Genomic DNA, 11,513 nt, shown 5'->3' on the forward strand with positions numbered 1-11,513 from the left:
TAGGTGCACACTGGAGTGTTCTGGGAGGTTTCTAGTTGTTGCTAGGTGGTCGCTGGGGAAATCAGGGCGGTTTCTAGGGTGTTGCTAGGTGCTCACTGGAGTGTTCTGGGAGGTTTCTAGGTTGTTGCTAGGTTCTCACTGGAGTTTTCCGGGTGGTTTCTAGGGTGTTGCTAGGTGCACACTGGAGTGTTCTGGGAGGTTTCTAGTTGTTGCTAGGTGGTCGCTGGGGAAATCAGGGCGGTTTCTAGGGTGTTGCTAGGTGCTCACTGGAGTGTTCTGGGAGGTTTCTAGGTTGTTGCTAGGTTCTCACTGGAGTTTTCCGGGTGGTTTCTAGGGTGTTGCTAGGTGCACACTGGAGTGTTCTGGGAGGTTTCTAGTTGTTGCTAGGTGGTCGCTGGGGAAATCAGGGCGGTTTCTAGGGTGTTGCTAGGTGCTCACTGGAGTGTTCTGGGAGGTTTCTAGGTTGTTGCTAGGTTCTCACTGGAGTTTTCCGGGTGGTTTCTAGGGTGTTGCTAGGTGCACACTGGAGTGTTCTGGGAGGTTTCTAGTTGTTGCTAGGTGGTCGCTGGGGAAATCAGGGCGGTTTCTAGGGTGTTTTTCAAGGGACCAAAACAACAAATCACATGCTCTGTCTGACAGAACCTGCAGACGCATCAGATAACTGTCTGTGGTCACATCATGCATTCTCTCTCTCTCTCTCTCTCTCTCTCACACACACACACACACACAAAGCAGGGTGTTTGTGCATCAACATCCAGACAGGTAGAAGGTAATGTGAGTCAGCCAGAATAAACACACTAAAGTGGTCATGAATGTCTTTGTAAAGTTCATTAAGTGCCTCAGTGTGGCTCCACATTCCACACACAGGTCAGCCGGAGGCTCTCGGTCACATGACATGAACTCGGCCTTTAGCATCACTCCTTATGTTTAACATCTCAATGGCCTGTTGTTCTAATCGCTGCAGTGTTGAACGCATCCACTGGATGGATTATGGTTCTTCAGAAAATCCCGTTCTGATTTTTACTAGGGTTGGGCGATGTCTCATCAAATTGGTATCAGCAGTATGTCAGCCATTGGTGATGGACGATGGCATTGTCTACTGGCCCAACCCTAATTTTTACTGTTAATAAAATGATCGATGATCCATTACACATTTGTGTCTTATCTCATTGTTGTTGCGAACCTGCATTACAGTGATGTGAGCACAGCTGTGCTAAATCCCTGTATAACACTGAACACACTGCAGCAGCTCTCAGGGCTTCTGTCGCCAGTGTCTTCCTGGGTTGTGGTGTAAAATCCTGTTCAGAAGCAGCAGGGATCTAGGCCTGTCGTCCAGTGTTACATCCAGCACGTTTACGGCCTCCTGTCGCTGCCGGGCACATCTGGAGGCGTTTAGGGCACAGCTGTAGCTCCACACCCTGTCTGTCACCTCCACCAATCCAACACAATGCCAATCCAGTCTGAAACCACCTCCAGTCCAGTGTCATTCCAACAATACAATCAGTTATTTACTGAAAGAGCAGATAATCTACAACCAGTTTTACCTTTTGGTATTAAAGAGTGAAGAACTTGTCAAACTAGTCAAACCTGATGTAGCAATAAACATCTCTAACAGTAGTAAGATGTCAAACTGAAGTCCAGTTATCAACTCAAACATCAAGAATAAAGAACGGAATGTTTAAAAGTGTGACATTACTTCTGAATTATTCGGCACATTGGACATCAAAGAGCTGAGTGCCGTGCATTGTGGGTTAAAGTCATACTGCACATGCAAAAGGTGGCTGACGTCAGCCAATAAAATGAACATGACATACTAAAAAGATGAAAAAGTGTTATGGAAATGGAGCTGAAGTGAAAGGGACCGGCGTGTCTCTGATAGAAGAGGTCAGGATGGCTCCAGTACACTGGATAAACTGTGCATACAGAACATTTGCATACTGCAGAACAGTAGATCAGCAATATGCTGTTATGAAAATTCCCTCCATCACAGCACGACATCATTTGGATGACAAGCATTTCTCAAATTAGACATTTGAAACTCCATTTTGCCTGATTGGTCACTTTCAAACCACATGCCCAACACTATCCAGTGGCAACCCAAAACAACTGCTGGTTGGCCGTCTGATGTAGCGCTCGGTGCCTGCCGGATCTCCTGGGGTCGCACAGAGCCATGAGAACCAGGCTGGGGTATATTTATAGAAAAGCCTCTGTAAGGCAAGCGTCTTTGGGTGTTTACAGGCATTCCAGAGTCATTCCAAACCACAAGACCCGGAATGAGCCAGAGAAACGACAGATGGTAGGATGGAGCCGTTCTGTGAGTCCATCTGTGCAGAAACACACTCATGCATGTACAAGAAAATAATCCGTTTTCATTATTATTATTATGTTGCAATATGTTAATATTTCATATATTAAGCTGTAATACCTCTTAGAAACCCAATTGCAGGACAATTCACATTATGAGTTTTTTATGTATTGTTTAAAATGTAATACAAATTAAAATTAAGCAAAGACAAGAGTTACTGATGCGACATGGACCGCTGTGAAATGAAGGTCGGGGTTGTTTTGCATGATGTCCATAATGTGATGAAGTAACGGCATCAACGGCAGCACAAACTGGAGTGTTTAAGAAGGATCGTAAATAACATCATTCTGTCTAGTCCTCATTGATCAAAGCTACAACACAGCTCTTATTCACCAGTTTCACTTTAATTTTAAGTTTCAAACATTTCATGGACAGAAAGCTAGAGTTCACCAGCTCCGTAATAAGAAGCATGTTAGAAAGTCATATTGTAATATCCACAGATGTTTCTAAAATAAAAGTACACACACACACACATACAAGAGTGTCTATCTGCAGACATATATTACATAATTCAACATTATAACACATATTTCAGAACATTTTCTCTGCAGCCATAATCCAGTAACAATCACAATCCTTATTTAATCCTCCTAAGCAGTGTTGGGGTAACACATTACAAGCAACATGAGTTACGTAATCAGATTACTTTTTTTCAAGTAACTAGTAAAGAGTAGAGTTAGTTTTTCAGATCAGTAACACCAGAACATGCTCTTCTGTGCTCATGCTGAGAGAATCAGGAGTGAGTTCAGAAGCGTTGTGTGAACATGATCTTACTGTAGTTCGAGACTAAGATTCAGTATTCCTCAAAATGAATAAAAACATTAAAAATTCTTATTGCTGAAGTGTAATACTTTCTTATTCTGCGTTCTATTCTTCACGTGTCCTTTACTGTACAGATGTTAATTTATATTTCCTTCAGCCTGAGGCTTATTCATTTCACTTTTGGTGTGAAAGGCCTTTTACATTTTTTTATTAAAAACAAACAAACAAGCCCAGTACAGATGAGAAAAAGCAACGCAAAAGTAACGTAACATTCCCTAAAAAGTAACACAATTAGTTACTTTTTATGGCGTAACGCAATATTGTAACGCATTACACTTTTAAAAGTAACTTTCCCCGACACTGCTCCTATAAGGATATATAGATGTTCGACTCCAGTAACCGCTGGCTTTTATAACGCTGTAAAACATATCATGTCATTTCATCCGACACACAGGGCCCATTTACTTGGTTAGGAAACAGCACTTCAATCTGACACTACATTTACAGGAAGTGTAGATGATAGACAAGAGTTTAACTACACTGTTAAAAATATTAGTGTGAAATTACAGTATATTCCAGGTTAATGATAGTATTACTTTCACAGTAATTTCAGTTGTACTTCTCTTGTATCTAACTGCACTCTCAGACACTTCTTGTGAACAAACAGCATCATACTGTGTTTCTACAGAACAGATGTACTATAAAGGTTCCCAGCATGCAATGCAGCACGAATAAATCATGCTGTAGAGTTTTTTCATTCTTGTTGGTTTTATTTGTGTTATTGAACTTGATTTTGGTTCATTTTTAACAGTTTGTGGTGTTGGTTTATGTTGTAAGTGTTGGTTTTATTTGTTGAGTCTTACCATCGTTGTGTTTAGTATGTCGAGTTGTTGACGTCACATCTTTCAAAGACGTTTCTCAGCAGTCGCTTCACTCTCGTGAAAGATCCATCCACAAACAGTTATGCATATGATATACGTTTTTAATTCATCTTCATGCTTAAGAGAAATGTTCATGTTCATGCTAATAATAGACTTTCTCAAAGTCAGGCAATTCGCTTATTTCATATTCTAGCTTTGTCACACTTCTGACGTGACTAGATCAGAAATTTGAATATGAATAAACAAGGTCAAAGAGCCCAAACAAATCACTAATCACCATTATGGAGACTTCAAAACAATTACAGCAGTACACAACTAGTTAAAGACTTTCTAACGTAAATTCACAGTAAAACAAGAGCAGTAAATTACTGTGACGCTAGCATCGTTCTGCTGTCATTTGTAAGACTCCGCATGCATTGATTTCACAGTAATTTATTGTAAAATAATACTCTTTAATCCTGTAAATTCCTGGCAATTGTTTTTACAGTTGAGTGTAGGAGTTGAGTGAAAGTCTGGAGGAGGGTGGAGAGATGCTGAGGCGTGACGTCATCACTCAAAGCCTGCACTATAGACGCTTTTGTTGATGTAGTATTTAAAGCCGCGGCTGTACTGGGTGCACAGGTTTGAGAGGTTCTGGGAGGAACTGCTGGGTGTTTCCAACACGCCCGCTGAACTGAGGACACTTAAGGACAGAGAAACACACAGACTGTAAGTGTGTGCGCGAGTCAACATGCCAGTAAAGGCCTAATGAAGCCCACATATAGGCAGGAGCTGCAGGCATCAACGACACACACACGCGGCTGTACAGTAGGAACATATCTGCGGTCAGAAGCCGTCTGCAAATCTAAAACTGGATGGGATGACATCACAACCTCAGAGTTGGCTTCACTGCAGCTTTGGGCCTTTTTCTGTGTTTATTGCACTAGAAGCACCACAGAGAGATCACCACCACACCCAAAAGAGACGAGCAAAGGCAAAACGATCACCAACATCCACCGTGGAGAGAGAAGCGCGCATACTAGACTGCGGATGCTACAAATAGCATGTTATTGTAGAGCGGTTTGTCATCGGTGGGTTCGGCTGGTTTATGGTGGGTTGTGATTCCAGCCAGTAGATTGAAAACAAAAACTCCTGTCAGCCTTTCAGACACCCTCAGAACCGGCAGAATTCATAACTTCCACTTTCACAGTCCTTGGGTTTTCCGTCAGAAACGCTAGTGAAAACATGACCTGAAGACAACCTAACCCAATGCTTCATTAGAAGATACTTGACAGAAATGAAAAGCCCCGATTTATTCGTCCTCATGTCGATGTGGTGCTGGTCTCTATTCCACACAATCTAAATGAATGGGGCAGATTCATCAGAGTGGGATCTTTTGGGTCTGCTCCTCACACAATGCTATTGTATGGATCACGTTTATGGTATTTTTATGCTGTCTGACATTGTATGAGGGTGACTAGATGCTAAACCATTCCTTTAGCTATAACATACAGAAAAACTTTCATGTGACTAATTTTATTTTCAGAGTGTTTCCATCTTTGCTTTACTAATGGAGCAGAAAATACAAATGAGGAAACAGAGATACTATTATTACAAGCAAAGACCAACAACAGCAAACGATCACAAAACTGTTTAATAGCTTTACTGTTTGTCTTTGAGAAGAAGCCTGCTGGGAGTTTCAGAAGATCTCAAGAGTTTCTCAAAGTGTGTGTCCGTCAGAAGTCAGATGAGGATCTCAAAATGAACTCAAACGTTCCACGACTTTACACAGCTGATTCATTTATAGCTCAGCGCTTACGCTGTGTGTCAACTACAGTGCGAGACGCATTAAAACACGCCGGCATGAACATGTAAAATAAACAAGACGCTCTTGACACCAGCACACTGTTTGTCCACAGATCAACACATTCAAACACAGCTGCAGAGCCATGTGCCACTCAGTCACCAGAGCATGCTGGGAAACAGAAGAGCGGATGCTCATTCAGAGTCTGCACTACAGGAGCAGCTCATCATGTGGGCAGGTATTGAACTGGTGTTAATGTGAGAGCAGCATTCCACAGGAACCGGACAGGAACGCTCGGAACAAGAAAAACTGGGTTCGGTGAAACCAGTGACCAAACCCTCTCTTGAGCAACAGCAGGAATGAGAAACTGCTCAGGGTTTATTCACAGCATGAGAACTCATCTCTCATCATAAGAATGGCCTGATAGCGTGAGAGAAACAGCGCACTACCACACTGCTCATACTGGACAACCTTCAACATCTGCCAGACATGCTGCGGTACACCATGCATCCCATAATGCACTTATTTTCATTTACTGTATTTATTTCTGGGCCTGCAGCTGGACGCCAATCACTGAATGAAGCATGCAGCAGAGAAGGTCACGTGACAACACTGTGGCACGTCTGAACAGAGGGTCTTCATCATGCGTAATGCAGTTTGCATTTGGGGCCACCAATTTGGTTATAGCAACACTATCTTAAACAGTCCGCCGTATGAAGTACAGTATGAGCAGTACAGTGTGCTACTGTTCATGATCCTGGGACAGAGGAGTTACATGAACCTCTCCTTCATAAATCACCACCTGAAGCACGTGTGAACGCTGGCTTACCTCATCCTCTGATGAACGGGACGGCTCAACCGGAGGGATGGATCCCACAGCACGACCAACCCAGAGAGAAAGAGAGCAGAGAACACAGATCAACACACTTCAACCTGCTATAAATAATGCAGATATGATGTCAAAACAATACACAATAAGACTGAACTCCATAATGAAGCAAACAGAATGAACTGATTGCTGTCGTGTGATGTTGGACACGAAAACAGCAGCAGATCCTGAGTTTCAGCTCCGCGGGCAGTGCCATAAAGCACCTTACGCGGACCGATTTAATGTGTTAATCCCTCATGTATGGAGAACACATGCTCTTCTGGAGCTTACAGAGTCCTTCACGCTACTTCAGAAAAGAAACAGAACATGGATCCATGTCATTTACCAAAGAGTTTTAGATCCTCAAGGAATTTTAATCGAACAAGAAAAGGAGAAAAGCATCTGCAAAAAGAACATTACACTTTTGAAATGTGGTAGCACAGTATTTAACGGTCCTTACAATTCAGTAACTGGGTAATAAGCAGGCACTAACCATGATACTAATCTTAAGCCGCAGTAAACTCACGCAGTTACCTTAGGTTACTTCTTCCTTGCATAAGTACACTACGTATACAGTGCATGTAAAATAAAGTGTAAAAGTCAAAAGCGTGAAGGCTTCTCTTTTGAATCCTCAGTGCACTTGGCCTAGAGCAGCGGTGTCAAACCATCTAGCTTTCAAATAAGCCTGAAGGACCTGATTAGTTGGGTCAGGTGTGTTTAATTAGGGTTGGATCTAAAGTTTTGACACCCCTGCTCTAGAGACTTTCACTGTTAATAGTTCTGTTCTGTTTCTACAAAGCACAGAGTCACTGCTGTGAATATATCCCTGCTCTCTGAGCTGTATGTGTATGAATATGAATCCAGATGATGGTGAGCTCTACTCATACGTCACTGATAGCATTCCAGTGTCACCTGCTGCGGCCAAATCAAACCCATATCCGTCTCTCGCTCCCGTTTTACACATGTCTCTATTTCTGCAGTTCTCGGACACAAATCTAAGCAGAGATGTGTTTTCCGAGCGCCGTCCGCCAAACACTAGCCCAGGAATGCTAGCCGCGAGCTCCTCTAAGCGCTCTGGCATCTGACCGCAGACTGCAGCTCACAACTGTTGATTCAGCTGCACTTCAGCGCGTCTTCCTGAGCACGAGGGGAATCACAATGCTCCAGCAGGAGGTCTGTGTGTTGGGTCAGTTCTTATCAGGTTTAGTGGATCAACTAGTTGCGTGTCTGGGTTCCATGTTGAGTTTGACTGCTGTAAGCAGCACTGGACCGGATGACTATGTTCAGAAGCCAAGAGTAGCATGCTGCAAAATACTCTCATCTCTGTTGGCTATTTTTTTTAAATAGCATGTAAAACACTGTACACATTCAAACAGCAGTACAAGGGCAGTGCATTGTGGGATACAGCATCTCACATTCAGCTGTATTCAGTATGGAGTACTGTGCATGATGCAGTAACAGTAATAAGTAAGATGGCAACGATCTCTTCTGATCAGAGACACTAAACACAGCCCAAATGTGAGGTGTCTGACTGTCTGCTGTTTGTGCAGGAGCAGCGTGAGGCTCTATCAGAGGCATCGATCCTGCAGACGGTCAGCAGTTAGTGTGCTTCCTCGTCCCACTCTTCTCTCCACAGGATCGTGACGTAAACACGTCTCCTCTCACTGCATCGTGTCAGCCAGTGCTGCTGAAATCTGAAGTCTTCACTCTGTTAAGGGAACATAGTGAGCATCGATGTGCCCTGCTTTAACGGTGCATTGTGGGAGTTTTTAGGGAGCGAACGTTGCAGCACACTGGAAGGATGCTGTGATTGAAACGGCCCTTAAAATGGCCCCTAGTTTCTGAAGTATGCAGTCACCGAACACTTAGCTAACCCATAACACCATGAGAGTTGAGGAGCTGCCAAAAAAAAAAGGCAGAGCACTGAAAGCACAATGAAAGAACAATAACTGGCGTCTGGGAATGCATTGATAGTCCACGCCTGCATACCTGCGCTTCACTCCGTACAGTACACACTCTCGACGCACGAGAACACTGCAGAGATCACCAGGGCAGGGGAAGGATGTGCTGCATCAGATTATTTCATAAAAACATGTTTTTCTGAAAATGTGTGTCCTCGATACTTACGTTATGTAGTAACTGTTTGATCAAAACAACTAGAATATGAATATTTGCCTTGCCTGGAAATTTGAAGGTGATATACTGCAGTGTTCTGGCTGGTTGCTATGGTGTTGCCAAGCAGCTGCGACATGCAGGCTGGTTGCTAGGTGGTCGCTAGGATGTTGCCAGTGCATAGATGATTACGACTGTTAAAAGCTGCACTTGAAGGGGAAACAATACATGCTGATCTCTGAATAACTATGTTTAAATGCCATGTCACAGTCAAGCAAGCATGAGGCTGTGTGTGCAGCAGTGTCCGTCTCTCCGGACAGCATGAAGCACAGCATGAAGCAGTCACAGAACCGTCTGGTGTGATGGAGAGCAGCAGCGCTGTGTGACTGTGTGCAAGCATGCCTCTTCAGTGAACGCACCAGAAACACTTCTTCACTTCTCCTGGTTTCAGGCGCCTCAGCAGTGAGCAGCGCAGGAACGCGACACAGTAACACAGGCAGAGACTCACCGTGGCTGAAGAGCGCAGTCCTGAAGCGGTTGTTGACAGCCGAGTTCTCCATCGCTCGAGCTGTCTCTCCGTGCAGGGAGCAGACAGACACTGACCGCGTCCGCGCGGCACTCTGCGCTTTAATGCGGCTCCACGCCTGCTAAACACTCGCACATGCGCGAGCCGAGCACTGAGCACCGCCTGCTGTACATCTGTGGTCTTCAGCATCAGAATAACAACACAGCACGCAGCGATTATTATAACTGATAAGGGGGAGGGGAGGGTGATAGTCAGTTTTAGTACCATTTAAATATGCAATGGATTATCAAAATTAAAACGACACAAAGAATATAATATTTTAAGGAAATTATTATTATTAACATATTAAGGAAAAAAGAATAAAGTTTCTGTTTTTGACACGTGTGGCCTTGCATTTTAATAATTGATGTTATACAGACGAGTAAATAGCACTAAATGAACACGTGATCAGGAGCATGGTTACCAGTATTGTCACGGTATTGCTCAATGTGTTGGAAATGTTCAAAAAGTACTCATACACACAACAAAATCAAGAGTTTTATGTTAAACCAGCAAACAGCAAATAAAAGTAGCAGCACTATGCACTTTTTGTTTGCATAAGCACTAAAATATGAATAATTCTTCTGTATCGGGCTTTATGGAGAGAAGATGAAAAGCAAACCATGCCATCGAAACTTTTCTGAAGACAGTCGGTTCCTTATGCATTCATAATTAATGCAATCATACATTCTGCCATTTCATTTCTTTCAGCCTTCATTCATCTTTTCACACAAAATGAGGCATATGCTGCATGTTGCTGCTGTTAATGCGGAGTCATATTTAATTTTTCATTTAGTTTAATTTTTTCCGTTTTTGCAATAATTGGACAAACAGTCTAAGGGTTCGAAAAAGTAGTTTGTTTGTTTTTAAATTTAAAGGGAAAAGTTTTATGATGCAAAATGAATTGTCTAGAGCCAAGGAATCAGAGGGAAATAATAAAGAATTGTGTTGCTAGTCCTCACGGCTCAGAAGTTATTAGCACAAACGTGAGGATGGTGGTGCTGGAGGGTTTGAGTTAGAAACCCCAAACTTGGTGTGGTTAATGTTCAGACTGTCCTCTATCTGTGTGCCAAATGTCATAACTTTGTACCGTACGGTTCTATGGGCTGCTGTAGAAGAAGAAGAAGAAGAAGAAGGGGCCTACTGTCACCCATATTCAGCTGTTTTTCTCTTAGTTTCATTGTCACAGACTTTTAGTTTGTCTCTATTTAGTTTCCTTTTCTTTTGTTCTAGCTCCAGCCATTCATCAGTTATTCTTCTTGTTGGTAGGGTCAGTTCTCCTGTTCAGCTGTGTTTATTACTTAACCTGGTTTGTAGTAGTCTGTGAGTGTTGCTTTTGCTGCTGCCTTCTGTCAGCTTGCCTTGTGGATTATTATTAAAGATTGATCTTATACTCTTCTATCTTCATCGTCGTGTGCTTTGCTGCAGCTACGTGTGACACCTGCAGACCTTTAGTGCTTGGCCCCTAGTTAAGTCTTTCATGACTGTGCTGTTTTTGCCAATACAGTAAATGTGAGACTGTCGGTCTCTTCAGAGATATGTATTATTGATTGAACTGTCATTTTCAAATGAGTCATGATTTTGCATCACAAAGTCGTCAGCTAAATATGTAATTAGCGGATGAATGTAAAGCTCTTGCATGAGAAAGCACACCGAACACAGCAGTAATGAGGAGTCGAGAGACAGCAGCGTAACAGCAGGAGCGCCACTTTATTCTGTCGCCTCCATTCACGGCCAGTGCGTTTAAAGTGCAGTCATTTCACAGCTTCAGTAAAAACAGCAAACCTAAAATATCTAACTGAACAATGGAAACGTGGAGAATATAAATATCTAGAGAACAAAAGGAAAGCTCAGTGAAACAGGTAAGCGATGGCCACACAAACTCGTTGGCAAGGCTAGCGTAAAACAAAGGCACAGCAATGTGGAGGTAAAACCATCGCTTCCAGAAGGAAAAGCTGCAGCATTCTGTCACCAGATCAAGCTCTGGCTTCCTCAGCACTTTCTCATTGATGCGTATGAGTTTGACAGATATGAACGATGACATGACGTGACCCTCTTCAACAGCAGCGGGACCCTGAGCTAGACTTCCATGAACATCTCGAGCTAGACTACAGTGTTTAAGTGCTGTGTGTGTGAGTGAGTGTGAGTGTGTGTGTGTGTGTGTGTGTGTGTGTGTG

General features: G+C 43.1%; 2 long non-coding RNA genes across 2 annotated transcripts in view; one reads left to right on the plus strand and one right to left on the minus strand.

Annotated features, from left to right (window-relative positions):
• Positions 1-4,392: 4,392 nt before the first annotated feature.
• Positions 4,393-9,469, minus strand: LOC107570610 (uncharacterized). The gene is made up of 3 exons (XR_001607058.1): positions 9,280-9,469; positions 6,621-6,628; positions 4,393-4,690 (listed from the first exon to the last, which is right to left on the minus strand). It is a non-coding gene; the product is annotated as an uncharacterized lncRNA (long non-coding RNA).
• Positions 9,470-11,043: 1,574 nt separating this feature from the next.
• The window catches only part of LOC107570609 (uncharacterized), a 1,302-nt gene continuing 832 nt past the window's right edge, over positions 11,044-11,513 (plus strand). The window contains exon 1 of the long non-coding RNA XR_001607057.1: positions 11,044-11,508. This is a non-coding gene — a long non-coding RNA (uncharacterized lncRNA). The remainder of the gene's footprint in view (positions 11,509-11,513) is intronic.

The sequence above is a fragment of the Sinocyclocheilus grahami genome, unplaced genomic scaffold (genome assembly GCF_001515645.1).
Source record: "Sinocyclocheilus grahami isolate Dianchi unplaced genomic scaffold, SAMN03320097.WGS_v1.1 scaffold1483.1, whole genome shotgun sequence".
NCBI lineage: Eukaryota > Metazoa > Chordata > Actinopteri > Cypriniformes > Cyprinidae > Sinocyclocheilus > Sinocyclocheilus grahami.